General features: G+C 37.7%; 1 protein-coding gene across 3 annotated transcripts in view; it reads left to right on the forward strand.

Annotated features, from left to right (window-relative positions):
* ARID5B (AT-rich interaction domain 5B) overlaps nt 1–25,796 on the forward strand; it is a 172,316-nt gene that overhangs the window by 32,719 nt on the left and 113,801 nt on the right. The window lies entirely within an intron of this gene.

Consider the following 25,796-nt stretch of genomic DNA (forward strand, 5'->3'; position numbering starts at 1 on the left):
TATTTTTTTATTTCCCTCCATCTTCTTTTCCACTGTAAGTTTAAAGGGGAATTTAGAGTAGTCTGATTAGTGTTTGAACATTTTAATATTTAGTTAACTCTGCTACCTTATGCAAATAATTGGACCTCACTTTTCCCATCTGAAAAATAGGGTAGCTTTGCAGGATCGTGGTGACACTTATGATGTAACAGGTCTGGCAGAGTGATTGTCAAGTATAGCAGACTTCATCTTTAATCCTGTAGCACTCTTTCTTAACTCTTTCTTCTCCAGTGACTTTTTTTGGCGTCCTTTCTGTGTTGTTTTCTTTCTCTTTGCACTCCACCGTAGTATTCACTAAACTATTTTCCTAGCATTGCTTAAGGACTACATTGTTGATCTCTGATTTAAGCTAGTTATTTCCTCTTTAGGCAAAGAGGAACTTCACTTTTAACTTATTAAGGCATCTTTTTCTTTCATTCTAGCACAGTGCTGATTTTTGCAGCCCTGTTTACGCCTTAATGTGACAACTTCCTGTTTTTTTCAAACATAGGACCTAACTATTACAAGAAACCTAGACGATTTATTTTAATTGGCATAAAGAGGCTGCGTAACACTGGTAACTGACTGTCTTTCATGTGATTCAGCCTTGTGATGAGCTATGCTGTGTTTTGAGAATTGCATTAATATTTTCTTCAAGTGTGACAATCAACAGTTTCCAGCATATTTTGGATATGGCAACCTGATATCATAAGCATCATTAGGGGAGATTATTAAATCAGTGTTTTTCCTTCTAAAGCCAAAAATACTATTTAGTAGCATTCTAACTTTGTGGACTCACAATGATTGGTCTTATGATGTGTGAAAACGTTGACTACTTCTGCTGTGTTCTTTTCCTAACTCAAGATCTAAGCTGTATAGCCATTGTCTTATGTTTCCCTTAACATTAAAACTTTCTTTTGTTTGAGTTTTTGAGTTATTGAATATGCTGTTACTAATAAAAAATTAAACAGGAAACCCACAGGGGACAAAAAGGATGTGTAGATGGTTAAGCTTGATGTCACACATACAAACAATAGTATTTATAGAAGGTTTGCTTTGTGTTTAAAATGGATAGCTTATTAATGAGCACAAAAACAAATCCAATTTCTGAATTTCGTCAAGGGACAGATTTTGATCTCTCTGGATTTTGAAAAATGTCTGTAATCTAACTTTCTGCAGAGTCCCAAGGAAATTGTTCGATCCTGAGTGTTCAAGGCACTTGCAGGTGGGTTAGTCTGGAAAATCTTAGATTGGTGGACTTTATATCTAGTTGCTCATTAGATTGATTGGGAGAATTTAAAAAACAATCCTGCCTCCTGAGTCCAGCTTCCCTACCTTCTCCATTCAGTGTGACCAAGCCAAAGCCAAGGAATGTGTACTGATAAAACACTTCTCATGTGATTTTAATTTTTTTTTTTGGTGGGGGGAGTTTTTTTTTTCTCTTCTTTTTTTTTTTTAATCTCATTTGAGAGACAGTTCTGCAATTAGTGCTGAGGGCAAGGAAAACAACCCAGAAGAGGTCTGATTGGGAAACCCAGTGGGCAAAAAACACCATGTACCTTTTTTTTTTTTTTAAATGTAAAGTACCCCTTTAAGGATAGAATTTAGGGCCTTGAAATTCTACTCAGTTGGTATGAACTGTGGGGAATTTGAGACAAATAGCTTTTGTAATTGGAATGCACACTGTGTTGTAATAATGTGGAAAGAGAAACAAAAACTTTCCTTAATGTAATGAGTTTCCATTATCTGCCTGATCTAAAGTTTGTAAGTATACATTGTCAGGATTTATACCGAGGAGAGCGAGGGTGTCATGTGCTGTTCACATTCCTGTCCCTGCGACTTTCTCTTCAGCCTCTTCCTGTCTCTCTGTGTAACATCAAAATATTTGTTGTCTCTACTTTTCTTTCTGCACAGTGGTTTTCTTATCTCCCTTTCTCTTGGCTACACCGAATCCACCTCCAGTACCATATTGTTAATGGAAGTTCACACACTTATTAGGTTTTTCCTTCTGTAAAACCCTTCCAACTCACTCATTGTTCTTACCAAAGAAAGAAGATGAACTGTGAGATTACTTTGGACTGCCCCCTGCCTTTTTTTTTTTTTTTTTTTTTTTTTTGCTTCTAGTGGAAGTAAGCAAAGACTGGAAAGATCTCACCTTTCCATGGAAAAAGTAAAACTCTAGCGTGTTCTTTTTTCAGCTGAGTTCTTTCAACCCCCCCCCCCAATAATAACAAATTAGGCTGATTCTTACAGATGAGATTTTTAAGTCTTAAAGCTAATTAATGAATGCTTCTTGTTCTGTTTGAGTAAGTTCCCTTTAATCCCAGCTTGTGTCACTTCCTGTCTCTCTCTCTCTGAATAGTAAAAAAAGAATGTTCTCACAAATGTGTGTCTGCCAACAAATTAATACTCCACAAAGAGAAACTGTGCGCCAAATGGCAGCTTCCAATAACTGCCCTGATTCAAATCACAACTCCTTCAATTTTTTTTTTTCGATCTCCTTCCCCTCAAAGGGGCAGATTTGCACAGTGTGTGAGGATATTAAGTTTGCTTTTTTAAAAAAAAATCTCTAGAGTTTTCATATAAGAGTCTAAAGGACTGATGACTCAAACAACAGATCTGGATACTGGAAAAACCAATAATCTTCAAAACAGTTCTGAGACGTGGGACAGAACATTTACCCCCTTCCCTTCGCTTTGTCTTTTTCAAAGAAAGAAAGTTCAGTATGAAACCAGTGCAAATCGTGACTTTACTCAGTGAGGCAGTTTTGCCTTCCTTCAGACTATTCCATACTGAAGCTTATTACGAAAAAAAAAAAAAAAGCAAAATAGCTATGTTAAAGCAGAAGGGTTGAGGAATGCATTATTCATAAGCATAAGGAACACAAGAACCTGTTTTTCCAGAAGAATCAGGTTGATTAAATCATTCACTACACAAGCCTCTAGTTATTTGTTTTTGTCTTCAGAATTACCGTACTTAGCTTTTGTAATAAAGTGGACTTGATACCCATATTTGGTACGGCAGTTGGAGCTAGTCGAATGAAGAATTATTTCATTTTATGAAATTTTAGTAACTAAGGAATATAAATACTATCAGTTACACATAGTAAACTTACTTTTTTTTTTATTCCTTGGGCTATAGTTTGAAAAAAAATTGAATTATTTTATATAACACTGCTTCTTACAGAGTTCCTTTAAGTGAAGTATGAAAGCTACAGTGTAAGCTTTATTGGCCTATAAATATGTCATTATAGTTGGACTACATTTATATGCTTTGGATTGTTGTTTAAGCCAAGAAAATCTGTCTCTACAGGTTGACTTTTTATTGAAACCCTTTGAGGCATTCAACAGAATGTATTTTAGGCCAAGGTTATTAAAACAGCATTTTCATTTTTTTGTAGCAGACTCATTGTCAATTATGCTGCCACAAACTGTCTGTGGATGGGCAGTTATGAATGGTTTCATCTCAAAATGTGTCTTTTGAAAAAGAAAGAAAAAAAAAGATAGAGAAATGTAGGCAGAAATCGAGAAGAACCCAAAAGATTGTCTGTGGTAGTTTGAGCACATTTAATGCTAGGGGTGCCCACAGTCTAATTGCTCCTTCTGTAATTCACTAAGTTGAGAAGAGTGACTTCTCTCCCTTCTGTTGTGGGCATTGGCTTTATCACTGCCTTCTGGAGCACAGACAACATAGAGTATTGACAGGGCTGTGGGGGGCACATCAAAAGGATCTTAAAGGTCCCTGTATGTTTAAACCTCAAGGTTCCTGGTGTATGAAATGGACAATAATATATACCTTGTTGTATCACTGCAATTTTGAGAGCAACTGAGATCAAACATGTTAATATCTGTGGAAGCATATGGATATTGAGAGTTAAGATAGAATCATCATTGTATTGTTAACTATCAGAAGTTCCCTATGATGGAGAGCTAGTTATATGGTGTGATGGAAGCTTGTTTATCCATTTTGATATTTCCTAATCACCCACATACATTCTGGGATTTAGGGCAGAGTATAATTTCATTACTGTCTGTCTCAGTAGAAGAGTTGACTATTATTAAGTCCTTCAGGTTCTGGCATGTGTATGTGTGTTTATATGCATGCACATGTAATATAAGCAGTGGTAGGCTCTATAATGGCATTTCCGTCACTGATACAGCACATGTATGATGGTGGTCCCATAAGATTATATCCCTGAGTGATGCAGCCATTTAGTGTGTGTTACCACCTCTGTTTTGTTTCCACAATGATGAAATCACTCAGCAATGCATTTCTCAGAATACAGCCCTGTCTGCCTTCTATAGAGTTAATAAATACAATTCTTCCGATATTTACTTAACAATAAACACTTAGATATGATATAGTAAGTATATATGTTTTTTATTTATATATTCAGATTTTATTGGGTGTAACTTTTCTCCTACTGAAAAGGCTTGTCAGCATAAACTGAGAAATCAGTGGGAGCCAAGGGGATCTTACATATTCCTGCTTGAAAAGTGACTGCACTCTTTGCTTGGAAATTTTGGAGTGAGGCCTTGTATTTGAAATGGTTGCTTCAAGTCATTTTGAGTTTGACATGCCAAGCAGGTTCCTGGAATGTGAACATGGGAAGGATTTTCACTGTTTGTTGATGAAAACAATATAATGCCTCTAATAAGAAGCATGCTTAAGTGCTGACAATTTTTCACAATAAGGATTTTCACCTGAGTCATCTAATGAATTAATTAGGATTGAAGGCCTAGTTCTTGTTAGAACTATCTCCCTCACTTTTTCTCCCACCCTCCTCTTTTTTCTGTCTTCCCTATTTTCTAGATTAAAATCTTACTTGTTTACTAAAGAGTCTAGCAAGAGGATGCATTGCTTTGTTCAGCCAGCTACATCATTTTCCTTGATACTGAAACTTAAGAAGCTTCTTAGATGATACGGTAGCATTACATTATTCAATTCCTGAATATCGTGAGGAAGATCTACTTTGAAACAAATTTGGCTTTTTAAAGCATTCTAGAATTCAAAACCCAAATTAATGATATATGGGATTTATCAAACAATTTGCAAAGATACTTTCTAAAGGATTTTCTCCCAAGTTCCTCTGGCCATATTGTTGTGTTTATCATGAATTCTTTAAAGAATTTAATCACAGCACAATTAAGATGGGAGAAGCAAGCTGTCCAAGTGCCAAGATGATTCATGTTCAAGAGTTGTCTCATGGCCTTCTAAAAGGACAATCTAAAGTAACTTTAAGAAGACCAAGTTTGTACTTACAAGACACTACATTCAAGACATTAAAAGCTTTAGAATGACTTAGTAACAGAATATTTTCCAAGAAACTTAGACCACATAAAGTTATAATGCTTAAGTAATGAAATTATTCATTTCATTGAAATACTAAACTTCAGTTTAGTCATCTCATCAAATAAATGAATATTGTCCTGAAATAATGGCAAGATGAGCAAGAAAAAAAAATCTGTCAAATAAATAACATTCATTTATGTTGTCCACACTTAACTACTTTGGCTATTCCTGCTGGAAACAAATTCTAACAACATGCAAGCCAGTGAACAGCTCATCATTGATATTGGTACCCAGAAACCCATTGCTGCCTCATTCGGACAGGTGCATTCCAAGCTAAGTCCTTTTCATTTGGAGTTTCTGTTGACCTAAGCATCTTCGGATGTTTTCTCAGAGATGAATCATTTATTAGAATTCCAAACTCATTTCTTCTTTTAATGATGCACCAAAAACAGACAATCACCAAAAAAAAAAAAAAAATTGTAGGTTTTAGGAATTTTTCTTAAGTTTAGACTTTGATGTAATAGGACAAAAGAAGAGAAAAAGTGAAACTGGAATTTGTAGTTCTAATTTTTAGTTGTGGGTTAGAGTAATAAACCCCTAAGAGGTAAGAAACTTACCTCTTAGAAAAGGTATGAACAAGATGACGCATTTCTACTTCTTCTGGACTCCTGCATGCACTTGCCAGGCTGGAGCGGCCATCCAGGAGCCTTGGTCTTGGCTTTTGTATACTTTGGAGCAAAATCGGGGGCGACAAATGTTTTCACAACTCAGTACTCTGAAGCGTAGTTACCTGATTTTGTATATTTTTGTTTTTGTTGTTGTTTTTTTTTTTTTTTTTAAGATTTGTTTTCTTTTTATTGGAAAGGCAGAGTTACAGACAGTGAGGGAGAGGTGGAGATCTTTCATCAGCTGGTTCATTCCCCAACTGGCTGTAACAGCTTGAGCTGGGCTGGTTCAAATCCATTAGCCAGGAGCCAGGAGTCAGAAACTTCCATTGGGTCTCCCATGTATGTGCAGATGCCCAAGTCCTTGACCTTGCCTCCTGTGCTTTTGCAGGACATAAACAGGGAGCTGGATCAGAAATCAAGGACATAAGCAGAGAGCTGGAACACAAATCAAGAACATAAGCAGGGAGCTGGGACACAAATCAAGAACATAAGCAGGGAGCTGGGACACAGTCATGTTGGTGCTGCAGCTAGAGACTAAGCCTACTATGCCACCGTATCAGCCTTCCCCCATATTTGTGTTTTATACAGTAACATTGAGTGCAAATGATTATGTATTGAACATCATGCTGATTAATAAGGTAGATTCTGTGACTCATTTTCAGTGCTATTGGACCTTTTAAGCTTCTGTTGATCTTGTAGTTGTGTACTACAGCATTTAGGGTAGGGTTTGCCCCTGAGGACAGTTGAAAACCAGCTTGATGATGGGACTGACACGTCTTCATTATAGTATCAAATGCATTCACTTAATTTATATCCTGCTGGATGTCAGTCTCAGCTCTTCTTGCCTTGGTTTGGCTTTGTTGGTTGGTGTTTATTTGTCCATTTGTTTTTGGCACCTTAACTTGGATCGGGTACTGTATGGCCATCTCTTTGAAGGCAACTAACCCAAAACTTTATTTTATTTCACTAATGAAAATGTCTGTGTGTGGCGATCAATGTCTGATAAGACAATGATCAAAAACAACAAAAGAAATTCAGTTGTGGTCTGATTCTTTCTATGTATGCCTTTAGTATCTTGCTGAGATTTTTGGATCTACTGAAATCAAAGGCCTCTTACTTAGGTTGTCTTGGCTTCATGAAGCTCCTCAGTATTATCAGACAAATTGCCAAAGTTGCACTTGGTGGTGGGAGTGGCTTTCCTGGGAAGAACAAACCCTCAAGTGTGTGTGGTTTCCTCCTTTTCACAGAACCATTTTTGCTGGCTTTTTCTCCCTTCTCAGCTCTCGAGCCAGTGCATGCCACCCAACACGTGTGTGTCTTGACATGAGCCATGATTAGAGCTGATGTAAGGACAGCATCAGATTGGAAACCAAGACACATCCATCCTCTGTGTGGATTGATGTGGCTTTTCCAGAAGGTTTGGTGAGCAGATATTTGACTTGGGGCTTTTAGTCTTAATATTGTTTAAGTATTGACACCAATTCTTTTGAACAGCTCATTTATCGTTTAGAGTACGCTAAATGTGAGGTTTTATTGCAAAACGTTAGTTTCACTAAATGTCAAAGATTTGCTCTCCCTCTCCGCTCTAACAATATATGTGGAAGTCAGTAATTAATACAGGTCATTGCAGAGGAAAGCTGAGGTTTGGACTTTAAGCCCATTTTAATAAATGTATTTATTTCGGACAAATTGGAATAATCGTGGGGCTTCAAAGGCTTTACAGAGCGCTTCCAGGACAGTGGGTGCTGGGCAAATAGTGCTGCTGATCTGGGGTTTCCTAGTTTCCTCATTCTGTGTTTTAATTTGGGAAGAAGTTCTATTGCTTCTTTCTTCCCTAAAATCCCAGAACTTTGCCCTGCCTGGAACCTTCTTCCTTTTGATTTACCCACTTGATGAAATTGCAGTCATTTCTAATGTCTTTTATACTTTTGACCTTTTAAAATACTGGCTTTCATCTTGTAGCTTTCCCCTCCCTTCTTTGATAACTTCATGCTGCCTGAATAACAGATATTATGGTCTCTGCCCCCATTTCTTTTCTGTCTGATTAAATAATTTCCATTATTGTTATCTTTCTTACTACCAAAGCTATCCATGCTCATTTTGGAAAAGGTAGGCAATTGAATACAAAGAGCCAAAGAAAGAAAGAGTAACTTACTTATTTTCCCATCAGACAGAAATAAGTGCTATTAGCGCTTGTATATGTGCCAACGTATGTGAATGTGTGCATAAGCAAGAATTTATATACATATACTGCCCCCTTTTCCCCACTTGATTTTGTATGAATGTATTGTGACTATGGCTCCCTGTTGTAAAATATTCTATACTCTTTTTTTTTTTCTGGTTGCAGAATGTTTCATTGTAGAGGTGTTTCATACTTTAATTATATTGGCCAATTTGATGACTTCTGAGTCCCACAAACTTTCTGCAGTTCTTGTGGCTATGAACATACCGATGACTGTTTCCTTATCCATTTGTGGGGGAGGGGAAGCGCTAGCTCAAAGTGCACACAGCTACTTTCCACCTTATCTCCTACCCCTTACGTAAACTTTCTGCAGCAGCTGAACTAGTCTAACTGCTTGGTCTTCCGTTTAATCACATACTTGCACACCCACTCCTCTGTCTTCCAGACTCTCCTCTATGTGTTGAGTGTCTCGTGGCTTTCACTCCTGAAATGCCTGGTTCTGGGACTTTTACACTGGGGAATTCTCCTTCCTGTTAGGATCTCATTTAAGCTCCAGAGACATCCTCCCCACCCAGCCATCCATTTCACAGGAGCCTCCCTGCTTTATCATTCTCTTATCTTCTACCTACTGTCTCTAGTATCCTGTGGAGTACCTTACTCTGTAAGCCCCACTGTATCTTTTTTTCATGAGTCCACCTTATCTTCCCAATAACAATCTTAACTCTATAGTGTTAGCACTTTAACTTCAAAGCTATACCTACTAGGTTAAGTAAACACGTGGCTTTTATGGTCCGCCTCCTCTGAAGTCTCTCTGTTCTTGGTCTACTTGGGACACCCGTCTGCACCCAAGGGTTGATTTGACTTGATTTGCACTCCCTCCTAGGACACCCTCTAGAGGAGGGGCTGCCGCACTGATACCTGGTAAAAGAAGTGGCATACTTGGATTATTCGCTCGCTGACTATTCCTGGACTAATTAATAGTCAACCATCTGTCACTCATTCTGGAAAACTTAACTGCACAAGTGTTTGAACCCACTAGCAGCTAGCCTGACCCTCGGAGGGTTGGTGGTGATACTGTAAGGGCTTGCGAGTGAGTGTGGACACTTCACATATTAATTCTGCCTTCTGTTGGTGAGTCTCTGCTTCTGGGGAATCTTCTTCATGTTTCAGGATTTAGCAGAGACAAAAATGTGCAGAGATATAAACAGATCCAGACTGGACTTGCTCTGCCTTATCTTTTTTTTTTTTTTATTATCGGCTTGTTTGTAATCTGTCTTTTTTTTTTTTTTTAAGGTGACAGGTTACGGAGGAGCTGGTGTTAGCACAATATCTAATTCTCTCTTCTTAAGGCAGTTGTACTCTTTGAATCTTCTCCTCCCTTAAAATGGATCTTTGCTAATCATGCTGGAAGTCATTTGCCACCTTCCAACTCCCCAATCCACTCCCTTGCTTTACAAAGAAAGTATTCTATTTGGCCATACAAAAACAATGCTTCATGCCTAACCTATTCTCTCAATAAGAAATAAAACATTGTTTTCATAGCAGTGCTGATAATAAGGCAAAGTTCAAAGCCTGATGAAACATATACTTTTCTAGTAGAGAAAAACCTATAGTTACCTGGCTAATTACCCATTACATGATGGCTCTGTTTCTAAATACAGGCTTTTCACATGTGCAGCCTCTGTGTGGGTTTTTTTCTTTTATTCTTTCTTTTTTTCCTTAAAAATATTGAGAATGTTCACTGAATTCTCATTGATTTCTATTTGTATTTTCAAAGATTCAAAATGAGCAGATGTGGCAGGCACCATTTCAGGGTGGTTTTTTTTTTTTCTGCCTACTTTTTAAACCATGATCAGTTATGTGTGTCGTGGAAAGAACATGACCTGTAACCTAAAACAGACCTGGATTCAAATCCCCGCTCTGTAAGCTTTACGGTCCTAAAGAGTTTTGGTTCTGCTCTCATTAATGAAATAGAGTTGATATTCTCGGTGACAAAGGACTGGGGAAGATGAGATTAGATCATGTAAAGGAGGCAGCAACCCCACGGGGAAACATCAGTCAATCATATTAAGTTTCTTTTCCTCTTTCCTTCACGAAAGTAGCATCTTAGAAAACACTGTTTTCTTTCCCCAAGAAAGTAAGGTGGACCGTTGTAATATCATAAGAACATTAAGATAGAGGTAAGAGCAGTGTAGATGTGACTACAACCAATTTATGTCTCAAATATTTAGTTACCTGTCACAGGGCACTGAAAAGGAGTCAAGCTCAATGAACTATGACTCCAATTCTTTAGAGGTTCAGAATTCCTTAAGGGTTGTGTCTGACGTATTTTTGATGTGACTTTTTAAAAATTTGGTTTTCTGTGCTAAAATTGACCTGTGTGTGCACCATCCTGCACGCCACCTGCCTTTTACTTCCTCTGACATCATAGTTACCAGTGGATCTTCACTGATGAAACATTTTGATGCTGGCAATTTGGAATGTACTTTGGAGGGTCACAGGTAAAATTTGTGGATGGCTGGCTTCTTCCGTTGCCCCTCTGGCTGAGAATTGTTCCGATCTTGCACTTTATTGAATGAATATGTGTAGGCGTGTCAAGATGCTTGTATGTTTCTCAAATGATCCAAAGTGAAAATCTCTTTTGTCCTCAGGAGGCTTAATTATTCCAAGAGAAGCCAAACTACAGTGTTAGGGCCATGCTTTGTGTATTGTTTTCTCTCAGAGGTTATGAGTATGAATTTTCACTTATGAAAAGTAGTCTGAATCTTGCTGTAGTGACAATTATCTCCAATATCTCAGTGGCTCAGTGTATAATTAATTTGAGACTTCCTGAAATTTTTAAAATTAGGTATGTGGCTCTTTTGCATTTCTATTGGACAGTGATGTTCTGAGAGATTGTGGACAGCTGTGGTATTTAGCTCGGTGTTTTATTTTGAAGTGGAGTCACTGAGACGCTGAGTGGTTATTGAGGGATGGTATTCTATTTGCTGTGGGTGGAATATGATGACCAAAGAGCCCCAGTTCCTGCCCTCAGGAACTCACACACAGTGCAGTGGGACAGACAGGTACAGCTTTGACATAAGGTCAAGATTAGCCAGAGTATTGCTAAAGGTCTAAGCCAAGAGGGCTAGGTGCAGGGAAGAAGTTCCCTGAGTACATGTCTGATCTGCAAATAATAATAATAATAATAATAATAATAATAATAATAAATAACCTTAGAAAAGCTTGAAATTCTGACCTCTGTTTCTGTGGCAGTAGTCTCCTAACCATGACTGTTGAGTAGATGAGACTCCCAACCTGTGTGTTCTCGCTGCTCTACCAGGAGATAGCAAGAAATAAACAGTCACATCGCACTTCCAACTAAGTCCTTCTTGAAGAGCGTGTTCATACCGCCAGGGACCTGGACTTAGTTCCAACTTGGCTTTCCAGAAAGAAAGCCTGTGCTTCCTGCTCAGTGCTGACCTTTCATTGTTTCTGATAAACACCTAGTGGTTCCCGTCACGGCTGGTTACCAGAAGAAATATGCAAGTTGTGTATTCCTCGTGGCGATTCCTCATAGTCTGACACAGGTCTACCATTTCCACTCAGAGGGGATTCTGAGATATTGAAAGGACAATTATTAAGCTTAAAACTCTCTCTGGATTTACTCGAATCTGTTGAGTTGTATTTGTTTTGACTTGTCGTGTCTAGCAATGCATGAAAAGCTATCAGTTGAATTTTGAAATGTTAAACCTTTATTCTCTTTTTGAGTGTCTTTGATTCATCACAGCAATATTTTCAAATCATATTCTTAGGGTATGGGACCTAAAAGCTAAAGAAAGAAGAACTAGTAATTTTAGATTGCGAATGATATAACTTTCCATGTAAATGTCAACTTTCTGCCTACTTAAATTATTCATTGTTGCAAATGGAGCTAGAGTGGTTAATCAAATCAATTCATATTAAACAATTTCTCCTCAAGGCAGTGCTAATGATGGATCTTACAAAATCATAAAAGTTACCCTGGGCAGAGCTTTCTAGACAAATAAAATTTCTGTCGCATCTCTGTTCTGAAGGGGAATGTGGGGCTGGTCAAAAAAACCCTCTGGACTATAGATCATGGGTTCAAGGCTGAACAGAAGGTGTACATCTTTCCCCACCTCCAAAAGTGCTATGATTTGGGTTATAATTCAAGTAGCTGAAGATTGTGGGGAATAGCCACAGTCACGGGCTCTTAAGAACCGCTGGATAACATTTTGTATGCTGACATTGACCTCAGATATGCATGTAGAATTCTGTATGTAAATATGTGCTTTGTTGAGCGACCATTCATAACGTTCATCTGATTCTTAAATAGGTCTATGAAGATAAATAGTTGTGAAATATTGTTTTTAAATGTCTGGCCACATCGCTTCTCAGCCTTTTGGCTAAGATCAAGTGTAAATGTCTGGCCACTCAGGCATCAGCCTAGGTTTTATTTACTGTGTTATCTGAGTAGCCCATGTACATATGATAGCTGGATTTGCCTGTTCGAACGGTGCTTAACCGTTCACAGGTGGCATAGATGGCTTTGGGAATCTAAAGAACACTGTAGATACTCCACCAAAATGTTTACATGACAGCAGGGATGGACAATAGGTAATACTCATTCTGTAGCAGCTCAAAAGGCTTGATTTTCTGGGTACACATTATATCTTCATTAGTTACTTCCTCTTTAGAGTGCTCATGAAGGGTTTATAGCAGTGGAAGCCCTTTTGATAAGATAGGGCAGCTTTTTAAAAATGAAAATACATTTTCAGTGGCTTCCTTTTTATGGGTGGGCCCTTCCAGAGGTCTGTATTAAAATTGTATTAGAAGACAAGTTTATTGTGGTGCAAAATTTTTTGCATACCATTTTTATAGTTTTTTTTCCTGTATTTGTTGAAGATCCTTTGTATTCATGGATTTTCATTTTTGGAATCCAAATAAACTTACCTTTTAATTCCACTTTCCATGAACCTTGTGAAACACTCTGGTTGTATTAGTTTCCGTAAGGATCCTTTTGAAAGTGTTCTAATAGCAATATGTTGATAATGTAAATGAAGTTCATACTTAATATTCTAAATCCTTACAAAATAATGAGTCTTTTTGGCCTTTACATAGGGCTTTCTGTGTCATTTCTAGACTGCAGCCTGTCTGTTTTCTGAAAGTTGAAAGCCAATTTGGGAAATTTTTTTTTTCCTCCTCTGATTAAGACTCCACTTGTCCTTACTTGATTGAACTACAAGATGGAAAGGGAGTGAAAGGCCCCTTCTTTCAATTTAAAGCATTGTCTGGCATGTTGTAGTTGCTCAATATGTGTGTGGGATTGATGTCTAGACCTTACATCTTTCACCTGGAAGCAGCATACATGATGGAAAGCTCCTAGAAATCTGAGAAACTTGGACTTGAACCCTGGATCCTCGAGTTTTAGCTTTATGATCTTGGGTAAACTGCTGATTCCAATTTTCATTTCCAAAATGTATAGAATAATGTCTACCTCACAGTGATGTTATAGGATTTGATAACATATTGAATTGCAGGTGCTGAGGAAAGTGTTAGATACAATAAAGCACATGATTTATGATAGCATCATTAACAATCTTAGGCCTTAAATGAGAATATCCTAGCCTTCAACCACTTAAGAGTCAACCTCCCAAGTTTTGTCATATTGATAATGGCTAATTTTATTTGCTTAATTTTTTTTAAAATTTTTTTACTGAAAATAACTTTGTTTTAAATAGGAATTTTTATGTCACCATTATAAGCAGAAAATTACGTCATTGGCTCTAAATAATGATGAAAATTAACACAACATTGTTAAAACTAAAATGTTGGTTTTTGTGTTGCCTAAAATGGATTTGAGTATCCCTGTGTACCACATCAATTCACTTCCTTTGAGGCTATTCTCTTGGGCAACAGCCCAACCTAGGTTACTGTGAGCAATGAGATCTTCACAAGCCATTTGAATCCCATATCAACAATTGGCTAGGAAGGGCTAGAGCTAGTTGCACAAAATTAATCTAAAGACTTAGAATGGCTTGTAACTGCCACACAGATGTGTGAAGTCTGAAAATAACTCATGATGCACCTGCCTGCTTTGTGTGTCAGTTATAGTGTTAGGAGCACCACTAGGGTAGAACAATTGGAACAGGAGAATAAAGATGTACCTTTGAGTTAGCTAGACTGTCACAGATAGTTTAATACCTCAGCCCTCATGGGTTTCAGGAGCAAAGAATCTCAACTCTGAGCAATTTCTGAACATGGGTCTCAGGATGAGCAAAAGGGTAATTGTTATCACTCCCCCACACAAGATTGTGTAACTTTGCAAAGCTGAAATTTGTCTTAGTCAAAGGTGACTTGCTGAGGTTGAATCCTTCAAATGTCTAAATTGGAACAATTTCCTTGCCCAAGGGTTGGGCTTAAGCAGAACTGCAGGAAACGTACATGACTCTAACAGGGAGAACACTTAAGCAACATGACAGCACAAAGGTGAAATCTCACATCTATGTTATGTTGCATAATTAATAAAAGTCCAGTTGGAAACAGCCTCCACATCCACACTGCATTACTACACAATTACCAACAGCACGTTTTAGTTGCTTGTTAGTGACTCAATGGGCACATTCGTCATTAGAAGATTACACAAGGATTTGAAAAATGGGTATGGATGCTCTGGCCAGACAGTCTGATTCCAGTAGTGTTCTGAAAGCTATATTTTATTAGTCTATGCTTCACTTTGTTACACTGTGAAAGACAAAGACAATTTAGCTGAGCATCCTGATGTTGGCTTAGAAGTATCACATTTCCTGATACAAATATTATAAAGGTAAATGAATCATTAAAAGAATGGTAGCATGAAAGCATAAAATGCCCAATGAACTCCTAAAGTTTGGACTAAAATAATTTTCCCCATCTAGTGACTAATACTGTTAGTTGTTTATGTAATTTGCCAAAAGAGCCTTTATGATCTTAGAGTAAATGATTGGTAATTATTGCTTACAAGACTATAAGTACATGCAGGGTATCTGTTGATATGATAAACCATGAGAGAAGTTAAAGTGATTTATAATGTGAATAGAACCTTGAGAAACATTTAGAGCCATGTTTACAGCACCAATGCTTGTTTTCTCTCTGTGACATAGTAGCTGGTGTTTTATAAACAAAAAAATACACAGCTTTTCCATTAGGTCCAATTGGAGTATTATGACTGAGATTAGGCCTGTGATTGTTGTAATGCATGACTCGTTTCAACAAACAGAAAATGTACACACTTAAAGAAAAACAAGACGTTTCTGCCTCTTTCCCTCTTAGTTCCCTAATTTCTAATTTGCTTCCTTTGAATGAGCTTTCTGTAAGTGAAAAAAGAAAACATTCAAGGACCCTGGACCCCCTCTGTTTCTTGTCCCCAGTTAGACTGGTTTATCTCCCATTTCAGATTCCAAAAAGTAAAGCATTAATCATTCTAGCCCTGAACTTTGTTTCCCCTATCTGTAACTTTTTGATTTACTTTTAGTGGAAACTCTGGAAGGGGCACCAACCCATGCCGGCCTCCTGGCCTGACTCAGCCACAGCTGTCAGCAAGGCAGCAACAGTGAGATGGTGGCTGGAACACAGCCTGGGGACATCACAGTTCTGCTTCACTTAAAGATCTCTAGACCAGGACCACCGACTTGCAGGACCAGACTAGCAGAGCATTCCATATTTGAATGAGGAGCGAGACAATTCATTGGAAAACCCATTGGTTCTACAAAAAGTCCCAAGGAAAATAATGCCGGGTTAAACAGTGTTGGGCGTTGAGAATGACTTTGTACACCTTAGCAATGCTCCTGATTTCTGCACCTGTCTCCTGGTATAGAAGACCCCTATCGTTTCTAACTACTGACATTTCTTGAACCCCTCTTGTGTGTACTTACTATAATTGTTTCCAGCATGTGCAAGGCACTGGGAAAGAAATGACCTGTGTGGCCGGGAAGCCTACAGGCTTGGCAGCATTAGTAACTGTCAGTTAAAGGAGCTTGCATGCTGGGACCGGTGTGTCTTCTGTGAACAATGTTCCCAAGAACTACCCCAGCACAAATATATTTTCGTGCATTTCTATAGTCTTCAAATTCTTGTCAGATTTGCACCTTTCCTGATTTTGAACTTTGAGGTCAAATACAGGATCTAGCTTCCCGGATAATCAAATCTGAGTGCTGGGAGGAGGAGGCCAGCGCATTAACAACTGAAGGATCCAACCTGCATCAGTCAGGATGGACACAGAACTTAGGCTAGAGAAACTAGGGCCAGGTGTGTGCCAGTTATGTTTTCCATTGCCCAGATGGTGCTGGGTCCTGCATGTGCCCTGGGAATATGAAGAGGATTCTTGCGCACACCATCTTAGTCTTTTAACCTGTGAGGTTGTCGGGTAGCACAACTGAAATGCAACCCTCCTTACAGTCCTGGTGTCATTGTGTTCACAAAAGGGCAGTGCTCCATCTAGACTCTGTTCAACATTGAGTGAAATCCCACCCTACAATGCTTAACTGACTAGTGCTCTTCAAAATGCTCTAACTAAAAATAGTTTCATCTGCAGTGTGAACATAGTTTCATATTTATACTAGCATCTGGCCTAAGGAATTGAATACTCCATTCTTTAAATAGCTCCACTCCAACTCTGGAATACTCTGAGATGAAAATCTGCCCCCTTCAAACACCTTGTTTACACAGCCATGATTTCAAGTAAACAAACTCCTTTTTTTAAGGTGCGAAAGAAAGGTAGTTTGGGAGCTAATGGTGCTATAGAGTTGTGTTTTGGAGGGGAGAAAGTAAGCATTTGAACCGAGAACATATTTAAAATGTAGCCATTTAGTAGATGGCTGGGGTATCTACAGTATTTAAAATTTTGTGTTTTTCCTAAACTTGATTCCCAAACACATCAGTTCTGTGTGTGAATGCAGAGCGCCTTCTTTAGCATCATATGTGAAACCAGAAAGAATCAAATGCTTGGGGAGCAAAATTTATGCTGCTGCTAATGCCCAACAATAATAGAAATATAATCCTAAATAGACTTTTTCTACCAGCAAATGCTTTGGGGCCGGAAATCATTTGCCAGCAGGCAATGAATGTACTTTTGTTAGTCTTACGGGGATACTAATGGTTAGTCCCCATGAAGAAAAATGTGAAAATAACACACCAAAAGGTAAACATTACGAGTGGATGGCTAATGATTAGCTGTTACAGTCCAAAGGGGCAGGGTATTTTTTTTTTATAGTTTTATGACCCTTGCCCAGCCTTTGTTGAAAGAGCATTGTATATGCAGAGTTATATATTTCAAACTCACACCTCCTTTGAACATCTTTAAAGATAACAGAAAATATTTTCTTATTTACTTTGCATATAATAGACAGGGAGATTTAAAATGTGGATTCATTTTTAACTTGATATTAAAGTAGAGGAACAGATAACAATTTTTAAATGTCAAATTAATGAACAAATGGGGTACGATATAATAATTTTTTGCCTACCACCTATCACAGAAATCATGAAAATTAATATTGTGAAGGATGGTATGAATAATCTTCCAGAAAGTGAGTTAGTATACAGTATATTGCTGCTATGGTCTGGTCAAAATATGTCTCTCTCTGAGTAGGCTTCATGCTACACACACACACACATAAATATTTCTATTTAAAACAAAAATGACTTTTTTTAAAGTCTCTTGGGACTCTAGCTTTACAACTTAGATTAACTACTTTGGTAAATAAAAGAATGTCAGTAGAACACTGACCACTAAAACGTTAACATATGGGTGTTTTTGAAGAGTAGTAACATAAAGGCAACTTTTCAGTCATTGATGTTAAAATTAGATGTGAGGCCATAATTTCAAAAAGGTAAACCATGGTTGTTTTTCACACTCTACAAAAGTAAGTGCTTTGGCGGAAATTAAGTTATGTGTATTCTCTGGGAAACAGTGAAATGTCTTAATTTAAACATCACTTTCATTTCTCACCAGTGGGACTTTTCTAGATAAAAATCTAATCTCATTCTAAATCACCCTTTAAAAAAAAAGTTTCCCCATTACACACATAATGTGTTTTATTGCAAAAAATAAAAACATGCAAAAGAAAAAATAAGAATCATACCTAGTCTTACTGCACAAGGGTTAAGAGTTCTGTTCCACCTGACTTTACTTTCTTGGTGCTAAGATGCCAATCTGTTTGTGAAGATGCTTCATTGATTTCACAACTACTTTGGGGGAACAGAAAATGATTTCATTCCAAATAGATACACATGATTTTAAGATATCAAACTCCCAAATTAAAAAGTGGTACAGAGGGACATGGGACATAGTTGAGAATGGAGTTTGAAAGGTCAGCTCTGACCTTCTTCCTCAGGAAGACCCTGGGTTTGCAGCTCATGGTGAAGCTCCCAGCATTAGACATGCTGCTGTGAGATCCGACAGCAATTCACTGAAATACCGTTTTACCTCTACCATAGCCTTCTTTCTGTTGTTCTTCCAGCTCATGGAGCTTATTTACCTGTAAAACTGTGGTGGTTCTTGTACCCACATGTTCCGGAGTTTTCATTTACATATTGAATCAAGCACTGTGACATTATTCCTCCATGTTACCCCTGGGACAACTTCCCTAAGGTACTCCACAAAATAAGGGTATAATCTTTTGTCCCGTATGGAAGTCCATTGGTAGTTAAAAGGCAGCTCTTTGTAGCTTTCAGGATTTCTTGAGATCTTTCTGGTTTCTTCCAATATCTAGATAAAACATGGTCAAGACTTTCAACCTAAGGTATTCCTTACACTATAGCCTGTGGATTGTGCTTCATTCTGTCAATACTCTTTTTATATTAAAAAAGTTTCTCAGTGCTTATAAGTTTTATCTTTATTTGATAGGCAGAGAGAGAGAGAGATCTCAGATCTGCTCTTTCACTTCTCAAATGTCTGCAATAGCTGGGACTGAGCCAGGCTGAAATCAAGCACTGGCAACTCAGTGTGGATCTTCTAGGTGGCACATGGGGCAGGGACTTGAGCTGTCACCTGTTGCCTGGCCTAGTATATGTTAGCAGGAGGCTGGGGTGAGAAGCAGACCAACGACTCAAACCCAGCTGCTCCAATGCGAGTTGCAGGTACCCCACAAGGTGTCTTAACTGTGGTGCCAAACTCATTTTAAAATACCATCTGCAGGCCGTAACATGTTGCCCAACTATGGTGGCATACCAGATCTATTATAATCTTCATCCTGGATCTGCGTTTCCATAACCCATACAGCCTTTGTTATTTTTCACTAGCAGGCCTCTGTTGACTCCAACAGAAGTCATAGTTAGTGTTAGAAAACTTAGGCCTCTCTGCCCCACTTCCAACCCACACCCCACCATTTTCTCTTAGTAACATTATCAATATTAGCTTTGGAACTTTTTTTGAGACTCTGAAGAGCTTTTTGTTTTTTGGCTAACATACAATTGCATGATTGTTTTCAACTGTGTTATCTACAAATTTGAGAAGTCTGTATCTTTACTTAAATCGAGTTGATTAGAACAAGCAGTCATCAAACAAACAAAAACGGTTGTTATCACTTGGATGTTACCAAGTTTCTACTTGAATTTCCTTTTAAGGTGTGCTTTTTTATGTTGACTCCAAATATCTCATGGGAAGAAGCTTATCTTACAGGTCAATATTTGTATTAACCATAATTCTTAGTTCAGAGTTAATTTCTAATTGATACACAGGTTACTAGTGTGTCATGTATCTACCTTGCTTAACTTAAGCCACCATTACAATTCTTTGTACATGAATGAAGAGGAGAGAAGTGGTGTGAGATAATACAGTGCACCCACCCAGCTGGAGATGCTACAGTGTCATGTACTCTGAAGTAAAAAAAAAAAAAAATCTTTTGCATGCATCCAAGTGTTTTGCTATAGAATGACAGGCAGAATTGGTTGATGGATGGACACTCAGCTTTCAGCTCACCAACTTATATTGTGTAGACACACTGCCTAAACATTTAAGTCAATTTTCGTCTCTCCAAGAAGTTGTTATGCTATACTACAGACACGACCTCCATTGGTGACTTTCTGGCTTGTGAATGCTAGTATCCCTGTTAATGTGTATGTCATTTGCAACAGAAAGAATAATGCTGGCATTTTATTGCAACACGATGTGGGAGGCATAGTATGATGTTGTAAAGGTGAGTTAGCCAGACCCGTGGAATATTTCCATGTAACCTTTTAGTTTGAGTATCTTGGTTGCATCCATGTAACTAACCATCTGTTTGTACGTGTTTTTATTTATTCATTTGTGGGCTACTCATAAACACTTAAGGGGCTGTTATGCCCAGGCTCCATTAGACTTTAGCTTTTTAGAAAGACTCTTGAAAATACTAGTTTTTCTTATGGTATGGCAGTGTTGGGGATGGCTCATTTTATGAAAATTGCCTGGGCAAGAGAATTGTAGGTCTATAAACACACCTAATCTAATGTCTCAAAATGATATTAAATGTAATGGGGCAAGCCAGTATATACACACATGTGTGTTTGTTTACACATATACATACACACGTACATATATTCATAGCTTGGCTAAATATTATTTACTCCTTAGAAATGCTGTAGTCTTTTCTATTATGTTCTATTTCATTTTTTAGATTGCAAGTTGCAATCCACTAAATTGGTTTTGTAATCCTTCTAACGCACTGGAAACCTCAGTTTAGAAAACACTGAGGCCATCATCTTGCATGATGTCTTTTGGTTAAGTACACTATTTCCAAACTTAACTAAGTGTTTATGAACCTGAATGGTTGGCTAATTATTACTTAGGCTCTTCCAACTCTGCAACACTCCCTGCAGAATTTTTTCTTTTTCAAAGTGTAAAAGGAAATGCTTTCAAGGTATTCTGTTGCTAAAGAACCATCACTGCCTCAGCTCTTTACTCATTTTGGTAATCTAATATATAGCATGATCACATTTGGTTAGGCTGACCCTGTTAAAATAGACAGAAAACCTCATAGCACAAGTATATTTATGATGCTGTACCTTGGATTTTTCCATGTGGATACGTTGGCTGCTTTTCTCAGACACAGGGTTTTTAAGGAATCCATCTTTCAGGCACTGAGTCGGTGTAATACTCCTCAGTGGAGAAAGAGCAATAATTTCCTGCCTTTCGCCCTGGACCTCAGAGAAACTGCTTTCAAAATCCCGAAGACAAAGGAAAGCTTCTATTTATAGGCTTCATGTGGTTTCTAAAGTTTTAACCAAAGTGAAGAGAACAATAATAAATTGCTTTCACATTTCTACCCATAGAATTGTTTATTTAGCATTTTCTGTAAAACAAGAGACCTTCCATCCGCATGAAAAGAGTATATTTTGATTGCCTGGGAGATTCGAGATGATTTCTAATCTTGCCACAACTGTCTTCTGCTGTATAAATGAAATGTTTCATTTTCAAAGAGACTGTCAGGATATTGTGGAGACAGTTCTTCACTGCTCTACAACATGCTGCTTCCCCACCCCACCCCAACACCAAAATAAAGTGCTTTGCTTGGTATTTTCCAGGAGAACAGTGACATTATTTCTTACATTGGAAGATACGATTTTCAGCAAATTTTCAAGTATTTAGTGGCTAGGAGTTCCTTTGTGTCTTCAAGTTGCACACAGTAGTTGCTGGTTTGTGTCGCTTACCAGGAAATGCCAGTTTTATGGGATGGTCACACCAGACTGGCCCTCTGCATGTGGAAGCAGAATTAAACTTAAAACATGCACACCGTTGTCAACTACGTTGACAGCGTAGTTATCATCTATCGCAAGCTCCTTTCTTTTGATGAAATAGGAGTTTTCTTGACATTTGGTCAAACCAATGTCATTTTTGGGGAAGGAGTTTACAGGGTCTAAGTTTAACTGACCGAGAAGCCTTCCTTGAGCATTTTCAAATTGATGATGTGCTCATACAACTGCATTGAGGATGTCTGGACCCACTGTGAATGTCAGAGATTTTGTTTGTAATGACACTTGACTCAACCAACTCAGCAGTTGCCATATTTTATTGTCTCATAGTCTCCACAGTGTACTGATTCAGTGTGCTAAGTACCTTAATTTCATTCAGTAATAGCCTTATAATTCTTGTGGATTTTTTTGCTCTAAAGGTCTTTATTTCCTTGCTAAATTATCTGATAAGACTCCCTCTCTCCCTCTATACATGCAGTAAGGAATTTTTCCCCCATAATTACATATAACACGCTGGAAAGAGTAAAGTTTGAAACATATATCACAGCTTCACAGACCCAGAAGAGTGACTAGCATCCAAGCGGAGAAAAATTGTTAGCTACTTCATTAATTATATTCATATGATCATGTCTCCAAGACGATTTCAATCAATATGTTCTGCGTTGATTAGCCATATTGAAATACTTGAAACCTTGACTTATTAGTATGAAAATCAGACATAAATGCCAATAGCTTTTATTTAGATTCAACAATTGATGAATACGCTCTTACTTAAATAAATTGACTTTGAGTGCTAGGATGCAAACAGAAACATAACTCATTCGTTTCATAAGTGCTCCTCCCTGCTGTGGACATTAGCCTCTGGCATTCGCTATTTAACCGTAATCTATGGCTACATATAGCCAGGGCATTGGAGGAATGCTAAGGTGAATTCAAATTGAATAACACTTAAGAATTCCAGCTCAAACCAGGTTGACTGAAATCTAAAACATGCTGTAATATAGACAAAGGAATTGTTATTATAGATTAAATGTATGTTGAAGACATAGAAGGATTATTGTGTCTCTTTCAGATGTAATTTCATGCCTGAGAATTTACATTGAAGGAGGAATGGTCTGGATCCCATTAGTGAAGGCCCTGTTTCGCTGTCAGTTTAATTAAATGGAAACTGCTGGCAGGAGAGGGAGGAGGCTGAAAGCAGCAATACTATTTTGTATGTTGGAACAGGAAGCTGTTAGGTCTCCCAGTTTGAAAGGGATACAAAAATGAAACCTGTGATTCATTTTTGTTTACAAACTCCCTCCTAGTTTACAATGACCTTAGTGATAAATTAACCACAGTAAGTTATACATAGTGAGCAGGACAATGGCTTGATCCCAAGATATGAAATGCTAATCTCTGATGAAGAAGGTAGAACTTATTTTTATGTGACTTTCCCCTTAAACAATGGATTATTCAACAGAAGTAATTGTTTCCTTTGGTTTATTTTTCTGTAAGTAGAATTGAGAAGGAGGGATGTGAGTTTGCTTCTAAAATGTGTGTGTGTGTGTGTGTTTGTGTGTGTGTATGTAAGTAAAACAAAAGAGAGAAGACAAAGAAGGGGGAAAAAGTAAAATAGGAACCCTGAAACAGTGATTTATCTGGTAAGTGTTTTTGGCATTCTGCCTCTTGGCTGGAGTTTTGGAGAGAAACATATTTGGTTTACTTTAATGGGCAAAAGCCCTGAACCTCATTTGTAGAAAAAAGAGCATGTTTTCTTTCCTTCTTTTCAGTTCAGTTTATTGTATCTTGACATTCTGTCTTGTAATTTGAATAGTAATTCTGGATTTAGAATGGAGAAGAAAGAAATTTCGGTTGGGCCTCCTCCTCCTCCTTATGTTACACGATGAACTGAACTCACAGTTTTATCTTTTCCCAGCTACCCTTTGACCTGGCATCAAAACATAGATTGTTTAGTTTTGCTGAAACACTGTAGCTGTCTCTGTACCTTGGACCAGGCTGAGGGTTGTTGATATATTTATGCCTGTTTTAATAATGCCAAGTCCCTATGTACTTTTGAAAGAAAATGTTCAGTCTCGGTTCAAAATCATAATAGGCAATGAAACTGTTTTATATGACACTGTCTTGGTAGATATGTGACATTACACATTTGTTAAAATCCAGAACAGAGAAAATGACCCTAATATCAACTCTGGACATTAGTAATGATTATGTGTCCATATTGTTTCATCAATTATCACGGGTGTACCATACTAATAAAAACATGCTAGTAAAAAATGTTCAAAATGTCTTGCATAAAGATATTAGAAGCAGGAAAAAAGTCAGTGGGATTTAAAGTTAGATTCTTAAAAAAAAACTTAGTGCATTCATTTTAAATTCTTGTTGACTACATCTGTTTATTGATTATTGTCATCCCCTTGTAAAGAGTATAGAGGGGAATTTATAGGACAACGAAAGAAGTTGAGTATGTTGCTTCAGAAGGTGTGAGCAAATAGTTTAAAAATCCAGCACTGGAGAATTTATGTAGGATTATGCTCCTTCTCTGTAGCCACATTGTTTTCTTAATCTTTCTTAACTCTGTTTATTTTACTAAAATAAAAGTAATCTTTGCTTATCATGTTAAGATAATATGAAGAAGCAAAAAACAAAAAATGAGCCACCCATAATACACTATTGTTCTAGAACAATTAGTTTAGATAATACTATCTATCACTTTAGGCTTTTTATTTTTCTGTCTATGTCAGTTTTTAAGTTATACCGTATCTTTAGTTTTATATAATGTTTTTTCTTTAACTTAATGTGCTCCTTTACACAAAAATTCTTCTGCAGCATCATTTGTCATGATGGACACTACTGAATGCCATCATGTGGATGTGCTGTGATTTATCTATTTCCTCGCTGTTAGACTATAGCTTGCACCCTCCACCTCCCACGCCCACTTCCCGGCCAACCTCCCAGCCTTTGACTACTTAAACAGTGGTCTCAGGGGAAAACTTGAAGTAATATCATTGTATCATTGATTTATTTCTTTAGCATAAATTCCTAAAAGTGAAAATCATGAGGGCAAAAGTCAGAATGCAATTCTGAGGCTTTTATTTGGCTAAATTTTAAGCTTTTTCAGTACAATTTTAGCCTATTGTCTACAGTGAAGCTCATTCAAAACTTGACATTGCTAAAGTGAGTATAAAGTGAATAAATTCATCATTAAGGTTGAAGAGAAATTGGCCACCCTTAGATATAAGCCTTCTTGAGGAGTCTTGTTCCTTTGCATAGAGAATTTCTATATCCAGCTCTCTGACAATGATGGAGAAAGACCGTACCCCTCCTCCTGCCATTTCCATCTGTGCGTTCCAGAATTTCCCAGAATTTCCTGAATTTCCCCTCCAAGGTCTTGTATTTACACTACCTCTTCCAGTCCCTTTTAGGAGGATCTGGTACCATGTTATATGTGTGCAGCGAGAGAGGAGAGAGGAATTTTCTTTATTCTCTTTGTGCCTTCACAGGTGAAGGTAGGGGAGCCATGTTCAAGAACAAGCTAAGTGATAGCCTGCACATCTGTGACAGGATATCTGGAAAGGCTGTGCAGCCCACGAGTGCTTAGCCTGATGACATCACAGTGGTGACATCAGAGCCTCCCCGAAGCACGCCAACTGAAAATGTTCATTTCACCCTTGGTAGCTTTTTTTTTTTTTTTTTAAATGTGACAGAAAAGGACAAATTGCAATTTTAACAAGAAGCGACTACATTTGTGGCTCGAACTTCCTGAAGATCATGAATTTATTCACGGTTGGCATACGTACACACATGTGTGCATGTACATGCAAACACACACACACACCAGATGTCAGTATAAAAATGGGAGGGGGGCTTTTAATCTTGGTTATGTTTTTTCCTCTGCATAATTTCATAAAAACTATGATTTACTGGCC

Source organism: Ochotona curzoniae, unplaced genomic scaffold, assembly GCF_017591425.1.
Source record: "Ochotona curzoniae isolate NIBS_2020 unplaced genomic scaffold, NIBS_Ocur_1.0 contig_2692, whole genome shotgun sequence".
Classification (NCBI taxonomy): Eukaryota; Metazoa; Chordata; class Mammalia; order Lagomorpha; family Ochotonidae; genus Ochotona; species Ochotona curzoniae.